Source organism: Cetorhinus maximus, unplaced genomic scaffold, assembly GCF_964194155.1.
Source record: "Cetorhinus maximus unplaced genomic scaffold, sCetMax3.hap1.1 HAP1_SCAFFOLD_698, whole genome shotgun sequence".
NCBI classification, from domain to species: Eukaryota; Metazoa; Chordata; class Chondrichthyes; order Lamniformes; family Cetorhinidae; genus Cetorhinus; species Cetorhinus maximus.
Window position 1 is genome coordinate 81,246 of NW_027596640.1, and position 13,742 is coordinate 94,987.

A 13,742-nucleotide genomic window follows, 5' to 3' on the forward strand; every position below is an offset into this window, starting at 1 on the left:
ACGACCACTACCATCTGAAGGACAAGGACAACGGACACATGGGAACACCCCCACCTACAGATTCCCCTCCAATCCACTCACCATCCTGGCTTGGAAATATGTCACCGTTCCTTCACTGTCGCTGGATCCAAATCCTGGAAGCGCTCCCTAACACAATGTGGGTGTATCCACAGCACATGGACTGCAGCGGTTCAAGAAGGCAGCTCAGCACCACCTTCTCAAGGGCAATTAGGAATGGGCAATAAATGCTGGTCTAGCCAGTGATACCCACGTCCTGTGTAAATGAATGAAAAAAGACTGGAAGAGCCTTTCTCACCACCGGCCAAGCCAAGTCTTGCTGGAAGCTGTGTAAAACCCCTCGGGCTGTATGTTTAACATGAAATGAATGCTGTAATGTAACCTGTAACTCTAAGTGTAGTGAGGCACCCTGTATGGAATGAAACTGATGTGTTAAATTTGAACTGTTCTGGAATGTAGCTTTACACATTTTATGAAACAAAATGTACTTTTTCACAAGCTTAGAGATCAACAGCAAATCAAGTACAGTGACTGTTGTTTACTGGGCTGAGGGGAGGAGTCAAGGTGTTGGGCTTCTCTCTGTCCCTGATATCTGATCGATTCAGCAGCCTGGAATGTTTATTCAAATTCAGTGTGAGGAAAAGACCAGACTAGGAGCAGTGAGCGAAGAGAGTAGCGGCATTTTAATTTCCGCATGGATGTTACTGATACAAGCCTTGATTGAAACAATCAAAGGTTAGCAGCCACTGCTGAGGACAGAAATACCGAGTGTTGATCTATCACGGAGCACTCACAAGAATTGACCAGCCCAGTGCATTGCCAGGAGGAACCTGAAAACTGTGCTAAGCACAAGAGACCAAGACAAATTCAATTGAAAAGAGGAAAGCTGAGATCTGGGAGAATTGAGCAGCAAAAACACTCAGGTAAGCATGCTAGTTTGAAGATCAAGTTCAAAATGTTGTGCAAGATGTATTTACAGCGCAGATAATTTTCACTTTCCTAGAACAAGCCTTTTCCTTTCTGCAAGTTGCTCAATCTGCACGGTTGTTCTTTTCTGCTGCCCCTTCCCACTCACCTTGCCTGTCGCACAGGGGCTTCATGAAATGATGGGGAGATGATTAAAAGTAAAGTGAGAGGAAATTGGTGCAACCTGGCAGATATTGTTCTGTGCTCACAAGTGATTTTGTTCCCAAGTTTGCCTTGCATTCAAATGCAGGTTGAGGTTGAAAAATTCCTAAAATGTTGTAGAAAATAACCTTGGAGAAGGACGGATAAACATTGTAAAAATGGAATCTCAAGTGATTGTGAAGGAAATAATGGTGTGACGGCAAAAGTTGATAATTTGTCTCATTGTATTGCACGGCCTCAATTGGGCTGAGCTGTGTCATGTTGCAGCTTCTGTAATTTTGAGATTGTTTTCCGAATGTCCGGCAGTAAAGCTTTTTTTAATAGTTTACTGTCGGCCCCACATGAAGCGTCTGGGTCCTGATTTGCACATGTAAGGGAGCCATCCACTCCAACAGGTCTTGTCTCGCTTTAGCTGTTGCCCCCATCCCCCACCAGGTTCCACCTCATGGCTAGGGGAGGGGTGCTGCTGAGGTGGGATTCTTTTGAAGAACCGAAACGTTTTTTGTGAAAAATATACTTTATTCATAAAATATCTGGAAGAACATTCCAAAATATTTCAAATTCACCATCACAAAAAGTACAGTCAGATTCAACTTTTACACATGGATCACCAGGTGCATCAATACGATCAATGAATATTACAATCATTTCAATCTGGTCATTACAGACAATCAGACAATGGGGTTGGAGTTATCAACATCCATCAAGTTGCTCTCTGAGGTGCTTCAATACAATTATAATACAATTAGCATTCAATGCATTCAATGCATTGTGAGCTGGACAGCCCGAGGGGCTCTGATTTAAAGCAACTGGCAGAAGAAGCAAAAACGATTTGAGAGAAAGCTTTTTCACACAGAGTGGCTAGGGTCCAGAACGCACTGACTGAGAGTGTGGTTCAATCAAAGCATTCAAGAGGGAATTAGATAATTAGTTGAAAAGAAACAATCTGTAGGGTTACTGGGAGAAGGTAGGAGAATGACACACGGTATTGAGATGCTCATTCAGAGAGCCAGTACAGACACGATGGGCCGATTGGCCTGCTTATGCACCGTAACAATTGTGTGATCGTGAATTTAGACGCTTGTCAGCAGCTGTGTAAAGTCTATGAGCTTTGAGCTGGGAGCTTGCTGTACTTTTAAGAGCGGTATCAGCAGCGGCAGCAGAGAACTGGTTTAAAATGTTGTGAGGTAAAAGCTGCAGTGGAGTGAGGGAGAGAGAGAGAGAGAGAGAGAGAGTGTGGTGGAGAGGTGTATTTGCAAGTGAATGGTGCTTTTGTTTGAACGGTTTTCCAGTATTTGGGGCTCCATTGTCCAAAACAACTTCTTTCACTGCCCAAATCAGGCTAAAGACTGAACTCAATGGGCAGAATTTTTCGCTTGGCGGGCGGACGCGTGTCCCATTCACTCGAGCCTGAAATGACACATGTTGACATCAGCCGAGCGTCCCAACGTCAACGCGCACTCTCGCGATATTTCGGTGCATCATTAAACATTGGCCTACGCTGCACCTGCAGAACAAATGAAGCAAACTCAGGCCAATAACACAAAATCAAATGTCATTTAATGTTGCAGGTGACAGATCCCTGAACTGAACATTAATTACCGTTAATTAAATTGCACAATCAGAAAAGTAAAATCTAAAATAAACCAACGCAATCAGGCAGAATAATAGAAAGCAATCTTTTCTTTGTTTTCCATAAGCAGCGTTCCTTGAGCTATTTAATAGAGGCAGCACTGATGTTGATTCTATTGCTACCACTGAAAATACTGTAACTCCTTCCGCTGACTGGAAAGGCGTCAGCAACAGTTGCGCCTGCGCACTCGGGCCTCACTGTTGAATAGAAAAGTAGAGAGCTGATGCTTCAGTTATTCAGGGCATTGGTGTGACCCCATCTGGAGCACTGTGTACACTATTGGTCTCCTTATTTGAGGAAGAATGTCAATGTGTTGGAAGCCATTCAGATACGGTTTACCCAGCTAGTACCTGGATTGGGCGGATTGCCTTATGAGGAAGGATTGGACAGGCTAGGCCTGTATCCGCTGTAGTTCAGAAGAGTAAGGGGCGACTTGATTAAAACATACAAGAAGCTGAGGGGCCTTGAGAGGGTGGATGTGGAGAGGATGTTTCCTCTTGTGGGAGAATCTTGTATTTGGGGCCACTGTTTAAGACAGAGGTGAGGGGAAATTCTTTTCTCTCAGAGAGTCGTGAAACTTTGGAATTCTCTTCCTCAACAGGCGATGGAAGCAGAATCGTTGAATATTTTTAATTATTGAGAAGTAAGTGGGTGAAAGGTTATCGAGGGTAGGGGGTAATGTGGAAATGAGGTTACGATCAGATCAGCCGGGAGCTTATTGAGTGGCGAAGTGGGCTTGAAAGGCTGAGAGGCCGACTCCTGTTGCTAATTCATATGTTCATGTGTTTTTGTTAGTAACATGAAGAGGTTTTCACCCTCAAAGGTATTCAGAAGGCAAGAGAGAGAGGGAGAGGCTGGGGGAACGTTTCCCGTCTCCAGAAAAACCTGAACAAAAACAAAAATACCTGGAAAAACACAGCAGGTCTGACAGCATCTGCGGAGAGGGACACAGTTAATGTTTCGAGTCCGAATGACCCGTCAACAGAACTTCTCTGTTGAAGGGTCATTCGGACTTGAAACGTTAACTGTGTCCCTCTCCGCAGATGCTGCCAGAACTGCTGAGTTTTTCCGGTCTTTTTGTTTTAGTTTTGGATATCCAGCGTCCGCAGTTTTTTGCTTTTATCCAGAAAAACCTGCTCCGGCTGCAGTCGATGGGGGTAGATATCAAGGAGGAACTCCAAGAGGTGAAGAGCCAGCAAGCCTCGCTCTTTGCCTCGGAGGCCTTTCAAGATGATCTTCCGGTCCAGAGTCCGCTCCGTGGAGCAGGATGAGACGTGCTCACGTTTCTTCTTCCAAAAGGTACACAGAGAGAGCTCTGTGATCAGCAGCCTGAAGGGAGAAGACAGCTCAGTAAAGTCATCGCAGTCCGACATTTTGAGGATCAGCAAATCCTTTTATGTCGGATTGTATGATGTGATGCCCACAGACAGTACGGAGTCCCAGTCCTTCCTGTCCACCATTACAAAGGGCTTTGATAACAGTACATGGGAGAGTCTGGACAAACATGGTGGATGTGCTCTCCAAAATGGGATTTGGGGAGGGAATCCGCAACACGCCTGGAGTCTCACCCCCTCTGCATGTTGCCCTCGAGGTGGCTGTGGTGGGGACAAGATCGTTGTTCACACCCTTGTGGATTGTGCCTTTGCAAAGAAGGTCTGGAGAGAGATTTTTTTTTGCAAAAATATACTTTATTCATAAAATATCTTCAATCACATTCCAAACCATTTCAAAAACAACATTACAAGGGTACAATCCAGGTTAAACTTTTACAAAATGTATCACCAGGTGCATCAGTACAAACAATATTACAATCATTTACAGCCTTTCATTTTGAGCTGTACAGCCCGAGGGGCTCTAAACAGTTCCCAGTCTCTCGGTGCGCTGTAGCACAAAAGGTCTTAGACAGCGACCCTTCCCCATTGTGCCTTTGCGGCGGCTGCCCCAAGCTTTAGTGCGTCCCTCAGCACGTAGTCCTGGACTTTGGAATGTGCCAGTCTGCAACACTCAGTCGGGGACAACTCTTTGCGCTGGAAGACCAACAAGTTTCGGGCAGACCAAAGCGCGTCTTTCACCGAGTTGATGATCCTCCAGCTGCAGTTGATGTTTCTCTCGGTGTGTGTCCCTGGGAACAGCCAGTAGAGCACAGAGTCCTGTGTCACAGAACTGATCGGGATGAACCTCGACAGAAACCACTGCATCTCTCTCCAGACCTTCTTTGCAAAGGCACAATCCATAAGGAGGTGAACAACGGTCTCGTGCCCAACACAGCCACCTCGAGGGCAACATGCAGAGGGGGTGAGACTCCTGGCGTGTAGGAAGGATCTGACGGGGAGGGCGTTTCTCACCACCAGCCAAGCTACGTCTTGGTGCTTGTTGGAAAGTTCTGGCGATGAGGCATTTTGCCAAATGACTTTCACAGTCTGCTGGGGAACCATCCGACAGGATTCTCCCTTTTTCCCGCAGGACCTCTAAGACGATATGTGCCGACCACTGCCTGATGGACTTGTGGTCAAAGGTGTTTCTCTGCATACATTTTTCCACCAGGGACGGGTGGTACGGCACGGTCCAACTACTTGGAGCGTTCCGCGGCAGCGTGGCCAGACCCATCCTTCGCAACACTGAGGACAAGTAGAACCTCAACACATAGTTACACTTGGTGTTTGCGTACCAAGGGTCTACGCACAGCGTGATGCAGCCGCACACAGTTTGAGGGCATGTTGGGAACGTATTCTCCCCCTTTATCCAGAGGCTTGTACATCGCGTTCCTGCGGACACGATCCATTTTCGACCTCCAGATAAAGCTAAAGATGGCTCGGGTGATCGCCATCGCGCAAGAGTCTGGAATGGGCCAGACGTGCGCCACGTACAGAAACAGCGAGAGTGCCTCACACCTGATGACCAGGTTCTTACCCGCAAATGAGAGGGAGCGTCGCTCCCACATGCCCACTTTTCTTTCCACTATTGATACTCGCTCTTTCAAGTTTCTAACACATGCCTCGGTCCCTCTGAACCATATCCCCAGCACCTTCAGGCCGACAGCCCTGACGGTGAAGGGGACAAAGGATCGGTCAGCCCAGTTCCCAAAGAACATGGCCTCGCTCTTCCCACGATTTACTTTGGCTCCCGAGGCCAGATCGAACAGGTCGCAGACCTGGATCAGTCTGCGCACCGACAGCGGATCCGAGCAGAAGACAGCGACATCGTCCATGTACAGGGAGGCGTTGACCTGAGTGCCTCCACTGCCTGGGATTGTCACTCCTCATATGCCCGGATCCTTCCTGATGGACACAGCAAAGGGTTCTATGCAACTCACAAACAGGACAGGGGAGAGAGGGAAGCCCTGCCTGACTCCAGATTTAATCGGAAAGCTATCTGATTCCCAGCCATTGAATGAGACTGCGCTGTTAGTGTACAGCAGTTGGATCCAATTGGGTTTTGAAACATGTACATGTTGGAAAGTAAAGAAAGCTTCGCTGTCCTTCACCGTCACCCGAACGGTGTTACGTACCCCATGATATGGGGCTCGACTGGTTATAGCCATTGCTTCACGACTACACTTGATCTTTGCCAAAAGGCCGAGAAGCGATTCCATTTGCCTTCCTTGTTACCTGCTGTACCTGCATACTAGCTTACAGCGATTCATGCGCGAGGACACCCAGATCCCTCTGTGCTGAAGCATTTCTGAAGTTTCTCTCCATTTAAATAATAAGTCACCTTTTTATTCTTCTGACCAAAATGGATAACCTCACACTTATCCACGTTAAACTCCATCTGCCAAATTTTGCCCCATTCACCTAACCTGTCCAAATCCATTTGTAAATTTCTTATTTCTTCATTGCAACTTACTTTCCCACCTATTTTGGTGTCATCTGCAAAGTTAGCTATAGTACCTTCTACCCCTGAATCCAAGTAAATAGTTGGGGCCAAAGGACCGAACCCTGTGGCACCCCACTAGTTACAGCTTGCCATCCACAAAAGACCCATTAATCCTGACTCTCTGCTTTCTGTTGGTTAGCCAATCCTCTAGCCAAGCTAATATATTACCCTTAGCTGCGTGTGATCTTATCTTGTGTATTAATCTTTTGTGCGGCACCTTATCAAATGCCTTCTGGAAGTCCAGACATGCTACATCTACAGGATCCCCATTATCCACTTTGCTTGTCACATCTTCAAAGAACTCCAGCAAATTAGTCAAACACGATTTACTCTTCATAAAGCCATGCCGACTCTGACGGATTGCAATTTGACTTGCATTGTAGGAAGGTAGTGAAGGCATTGGAGAGAGTGCAGAAGAGGTTTACGAGTTTGGTTCCAGGGGCGAGGAAGTTGAGTTATGAAGTAAGATTGGGGAAGCTGGGAATGTATTCCTTGGGGAATAGAAGTCCGAGAGGAGACTTGATAGAGGTATTGAAAATCATGAGGGGTCTGGAGAGAGTAGATAGGGAGAAACTGTTTGCACCGGGGCAAGGATCGAGAAGGAGAGGGCACAGGTTTAAAGTAACTGGCAAAAGAAGCAAAAGTGATAGGAGCAGCGAGTGGCCAGGGTCTGGAATGCACCGCCTGATAGCGCGGCGGAGGCAGGTTCAATTGAAGAGGGAATGAGATGATTATTTGAAAAGAAAGCATGTGCCGGGTTACGTGGAGAAGGCAGGAGAAAGGCACGAGGTGAAATGTTCATTGGGAGAACTGGTGCAGGCACGACGGGGGGAATGGGCTCCTTGTGCAATGTAAGGATTGTGTGAATGTGGATGTAGAGGTTTCGGAGTAGCTGTGTAAAGTGTGTGAGGTTTGAGGTGTGAGTTTTGATTGTTGCTGAATCAGCAGCAGCGGCAGCGGCAGCAGAGAGCTGGTTTAAAATGTTGTGAGGCGAAAGGTGCAGCTGAGAGAGTGTTTGAGAGGTGTATTTGCAAGTGAAAGATGTTTTTATATGAGTGAGGTAGAGTGTTTGTGAGATGAGAGTGCTGTCTGTGAGTGTTGGGTGAGCGTGCATGTTTTTTGTGTGTAGCTGCTGCGGGTGAGTGAGTGAGAAAGAGAGAGAGAGAGAGAGAGAGAGAAAGAAAGAAAGTTGGATTTTGGAACATGTACATGTTGAGAAGTAAAGAAAGCAGATGTTTGTAAGAAAACTATTTTTAGCATTGAAAATCCCCTGGAAAGGGGAGGGTGCACCGTTCCCAGAGATACTGCAATACCGGGTCGATGCGTGGAGTGGACGGAGCAAGCCCCTATTCCATCTCCCTGCTCCAAAAATCAATTTAATATATGGTCCCCAGATAAGGGACGTATCAGATATTAAACTGATAAGAACAGATTTTTTTTTCTTTTGTAAAAATATACTTTATTCATAAAATATCTTCAATCACATTCCAAACCATTTCAAAAACAACATTACAAGGGTACAATGCAGGTTAAACTTTTACAAAATGTATCAGCAGGTGCATCAGTACAAACAATATTACAATCATTTACAGCCTTTCATTTTGATCTGTACAGACCGAGGGGCTCTAAACAGATCCCAGTCTCTCGGTGCGCTGTGGTAGAAAGGTCTTAGACAGCGACCCTTCCCCATTGCGCCTTTGCGGCAACTGCCCCAAGCTTTAGTGCGTCCCTCAGCACGTAGTCCTGGACTTTGGATTGTGCCAGTCCGCAACAATCGGTCGGGGACAACTCTTTGTGCTGGAAGACCAACAAGTTTCGGGCAGACCAAAGAGCCTCTTTCACCGAGCTGATGATCCTCCAGCTGCAGTTGATGTTTGTCTCGGTGTGTGTCCCTGGGAACAGCCCGTAGAGCACAGAGTCCTGTGTCACAGAGCTGCTCGGGATGAACCTCGACAGCAACCACTGCATCTCTCTCCAGACTTTCTTTGCAAAGGCACAATCCACAAGGAGGTGGACAACGGTCTCTTCCCCACCACAGCCACCTCGAGGGCAACGTGCAGAGGGGGTGAGCTTCCTGGCGTGTAGGAAGGATCTGACGGGGAGGGCCTTTCTCACCACCAGCCAAGCTACGTCTTGGTGCTTGTTGGAAAGTTCTGGCGATGAGGCATTCTGCCAAATGACTTTGACAGTCTGCTCGGGGAACCATCCCACAGGGTCCACCCTCTCCTTATCCCTCAGGGCCTCTAGGACGTTACGTGCTGACCACTGCCTGATGGACTTGTGGTCAAAGGTGTTTTTCTGCATCAATTTTTCCACCAGGGACAGGTGGTACGGCACGGTCCAACTACTTGGAGCGTTCCGCGGCAGCGTGGCCAGACCCATCCTTCGCAACACCGGGGACAGGTAGAACCTCAGCACGTAGTGACACTTGGTGTTTGCGTACTGAGGGTCTACGCACCGCTTGACTCAGCCACACACAAAGGTGGCCATCAGTATGAGGGCGATGTTGGGCACGTTTTTTCCCCCTTTATCTAGAGGCTTGTACATCGCGTCCCTGCGGACACGATCCATTTTCGACCTCCAGATAAAGCGGAAGATGGCTCGAGTGATCGCCGTCGCGCAGGAGTCTGGAATGGGCCAGACCTGCGCCACGTACAGCAACAGCGAGAGTACCTCACACCTGATGACCAGGTTCTTACCCGCAATGGAGAGGGAGCGTTGCTCCCACATGCCCAGTTTCCTTTTCACCATAGCCACTCGCTCCTTCCAGTTTCTAACGCATGCCCCGGTCCCTCCGAACCATATCCCCAGCACCTTCAGGCCGTCAGCCCTGACAGTGAAGGGGACAAAGGATCGGTCAGCCCAGTTCCCAAAGAACATGGCCTCGCTCTTCCCACGATTTACCTTGGCTCCCGAGGCCAGTTCGAACTGGTCGCAGATGTGCATCAGTCTGCGCACCGGCAGCGGATCCGAGCAGAAGACGGCGACGTCGTCCATGTACAGGGAGGCTTTTACCTGAGTGCCTCCACTGCCTGGGATCGTCACTCCTCTTATGCCCGGATCCTTCCTGATGGACTCGGCAAAGGGTTCTATGCAGCACACGAAAAGGACAGGCGAGAGAGGACAGCCCTGCCTGACTCCAGATTTAATCGGAAAGCTATCTGTTTCCCACCCATTGATTGAGACTGCGCTACTGATGTTAGTATAGAGCAGTTGGATCCAATTTCGAATTCCCTCCCCAAAGCCCATTTTGGAGAGCACATCCCCCATGTTGGTGTGCGATATTCTGTCAAAGGCCTTCTCCTGATCCAAGCTGATGAGGCAGGTATCCACACCCCTGTCCTGTACATAGGCAATCGTATCCCTGAGCAGCGCCAGGCTGTCAGAGATCTTCCTGCCTGGCACAGAGCAGGTCTGGTCAGGGTGAATCACCAATTCCAGAGCGGATTTGACCCGATTGGCGATGACCTTGGACAGGATCTTATAGTCCACATTCAACAGTGAAATGGGTCGCCAATTTCTAATTTCCTCCCTTCCCCCCTTGTGCTTGTAGATGAGGGTGATGATGCCTTTCCTCATGGATTCTGACATACTACCGGCCAGGAGCATACTCTCGTACACTCCTAGCAGGTCTGGGCCGATCAAGTCCCACAGAGCCGAATACAACTCCGCCGGCAAGCCGTCGCTTCCGGGAGTTTTACTCTTCTCGAAGGACTCAAGGGCCTTAGTCAGTTCGTCAGGAGTTAGCGGTTTGTCCAGGCTCTCCCGCGTACTGTCGTCTAAGACCTCCGTGATAGAGGACAGGAGGGACTGGGAGGCCGTGCTGTCCGTGGGCTTCACGTCATACAGTCCGGCATAAAAGGATTTGCTGATCCTCAGAATGTCGGACCGTGATGACTTTACTGAGCCGTCTTCTTCCTTCAGGCTGCTGATCACAGAGCGCTCTCTGTGTACCTTTTGGAAGAAGAAACGTGAGCACGTCTCATCCTGCTCCACGGAGCGGACTCTGGAACGGAAGATGATCTTGGAGGCCTCCGAGGCAAAGTGCGAGGCCTGCTGGCCCTTCACCTCTTGGAGCTCCTCCTTGACATCGACCCCCATCGACTGCAGCCGGAGCAGATTCTGCATCTTTTTCTGGAGTCGGGACATTTCCCTCTGTTCCTTTCTAGCTTTCTGGGTGCCTTTGAGGATGAAAAACCTCTTGATGCTTCCCTTGATCACTTCCCACCAGTGTGTCAGGGACTCAAAGAGGGGTTTCACGGTTCTCCAACCTTTGTAATCCCTCTTGAGCTCCTCAATGTTCTCTGGGGTCAGCAGTTGCACATTTAGCTTCCATGCCCCCCTGCCCACCCTCAGGTCCTTCTCCAAGTGGCAGTCCGCCAGTAGGAGGCAGTGGTCAGAGAAGAACACCGGCTTGACCTCGGTGGATCTGACTGTGAATGCACGGGACACAAACAGGAAGTCTATCCTGGAACGAATGGACCCGTCTGGCCGCGACCAGGTGTATCTACGCTGCGCTCCGTCTGCAGGGTTGCTGAAGACGTCGTGCAGCTTGGCATCCTTAACTGTTTCCATCAGGGATCTGGACGTAGCGTCCAATCTGCTGCCGGCCCTGCCGGATCGTCCAGCCGCATCGATGATGCAGTTGAAGTCACCGCCCAGAATGACCGGCCTGGAGGTCGCCAGCAGCAGTGGGAGCTGCTGAAAAACCTCCAGCCGCTCAGCCCCTTGTGCCGGGGGGTACATGTTAATTAACCGGAGTGGAGCATTCTTGTACATTGCGTCTGCTACCAGGAGGCGCCCGCCCACCACCTCCTTAACCTCGGAGAAGGCGAAGTTGCCTCCCTGCAGCAGAATACCCAGGCCGGAGGAACGAGAGTCGTTTCCTCCCGACCAGATCGATGGCCCATGGGACCACCATCGTGACCGTTGCCTGTAGGAGCTGAGGTGCGGTATCGCACACTCCTGCAGAAACAACAGGTCAGCTTTGACCTTGGCAAGGTAGTCCAAGGTCGCAGCACATCATGTAGTAGATTTAATGCTACGCACATTTATGGATACAATCTTTACACCCATTTGAAAGCATTTAGTCTCTTACCAAACCTGTTGTCTCCGAGAGTCCCAGAACTTTGGTCTGCTCCTGCATACCCATGGTGTTCACAAATGGAAGCTAAATGTGCAACTGCTGACCCCAGAGAACATTGAGGAGCTCAAGAGGGATTACAAAGGTTGGAGAACCGTGAAACCCCTCTTTGAGTCCCTGACACACTGGTGGGAAGCGATCAAGGGAAACATCAAGAGGTTTTTCATCCTCAAAGGAACCCAGAAAGCTAGAAAGGAACAGAGGGAAATGTCCCGACTCCAGAAAAAGATGCAGAATCTGCTCCGGCTGCGGTCGATGGGGGTCGATGTCAAGGAGGAGCTCCAAGAGGTGAAGGGCCAGCAAGCCTCGCATTTTGCCTCGGAGGCCTCCAAGATCATCTTCCGTTCCAGAGTCCGCTCCGTGGAGCAGGATGAGACGTGCTCACGTTTCTTCTTCCAAAAGGTACACAGAGAGCGCTCTGTGATCAGCAGCCTGAAGGAAGAAGACGGCTCAGTAAAGTCATCACGGTCGGACATTTTGAGGATCAGCAAATCCTTTTATGCCGGATTGTATGACGTGAAGCCCACGGACAGCACGGCCTCCCAGTCCTTCCTGTCCTCTATCACGGAGGTCTTGGACCACAGTACGCGGGAGAGCCTGGACAAACCGCTAACTCCTGATGAACTGACTAAGGCCCTTGAGTCCTTCGAGAAGAGTAAAACTCCCCGAAACGACGGCTTGCCGGCGGAGTTGTATTCGGCTCTGTGGGACTTGATCGGCCCAGACCTGCTAGGAGTGTACGAGAGTATGCTCCTGGCCGGTAGTATGTCAGAATCCATGAGGAAAGGCATCATCACCCTCATCTACAAGCACAAGGGGGGAAGGGAGGAAATTAGAAATTGGCGACCCATTTCACTGTTGAATGTGGACTATAAGATTCTGTCCAAGGTCATCGCCAGTCGGGTCAAATCCGCTGTGGAATTGGTGATTCACCCTGACCAGACCTGCACTGTGCCAGGCAGGAAGATCTCTGACAGCCTGGCGCTACTCAGGGATACGATTGCCTATGTACAGGACAGGGGTGTGGATACCTGCCTCATCAGCTGGGATCAGGAGAAGGCCTTTGACAGAATATCGCACACCTACATGGGGGATGTGCTCTCCAAAATGGGCTTTGGGGAGGGAATTCGAAATTGGATCCAACTGCTCTACACTAACATCAGTAGCGCAGTCTCAATCAATGGGTGGGAAACAGATAGCTTTCCGATTAAATCTGGAGTCAGGCAGGGCTGTCCTCTCTCGCCTGTCCTTTTCGTGTGTTGCATAGAACCCTTTGCCGAGTCCATCAGGAAGGATCCGGGCATAAGAAGAGTGACGATCCCAGGCAGTGGAGGCACTCAGGTAAAAGCCTCCCTGTACATGGACGACGTCGCCGTCTTCTGCTCGGATCCGCTGTCGGTGCGCAGACTGATGCACATCTGCGACCAGTTCGAACTGGCCTCGGGAGCCAAGGTAAATCGTGGGAAGAGCGAGGCCATGTTCTTTGGGAACTGGGCTGACCGATCCTTTGTCCCCTTCACTGTCAGGGCTGACGGCCTGAAGGTGCTGGGATATGGTTCGGAGGGACCGGGGCATGCGTTAGAAACTGGAAGGAGCGAGTGGCTATGGTGAAGAGGAAACTGGGCATGTGGGAGCGACGCTCCCTCTCCATTGCGGGTAAGAACCTGGTCATCAGGTGTGAGGTACTCTCGCTGTTGTTGTACGTGGCGCAGGTCTGGCCCATTCCAGACTCCTGCGCGACGGCGATCACTCGAGCCATCTTCCGCTTTATCTGGAGGTCGAAAATGGATCGTGTCCGCAGGGACGCGATGTACAAGCCTCTAGATAAAGGGGGAAAAAACGTGCCCAACGTCGCCCTCATACTGATGGCCACCTTTGTGTGTGGCTGCATCAAGCGGTGCGTAGACCCTCAGTACGCAAACACCAAGTGTCACTACGTGCTGA

At 49.7% G+C, this 13,742-nt stretch overlaps 1 pseudogene; it reads right to left on the reverse strand.

The window, feature by feature from the left end:
- Positions 1-7,934: 7,934 nt before the first annotated feature.
- LOC144674554 (U2 spliceosomal RNA) lies at positions 7,935-8,111 on the reverse strand (annotated as a pseudogene).
- Between the last annotated feature and the right edge of the window lie 5,631 nt (positions 8,112-13,742).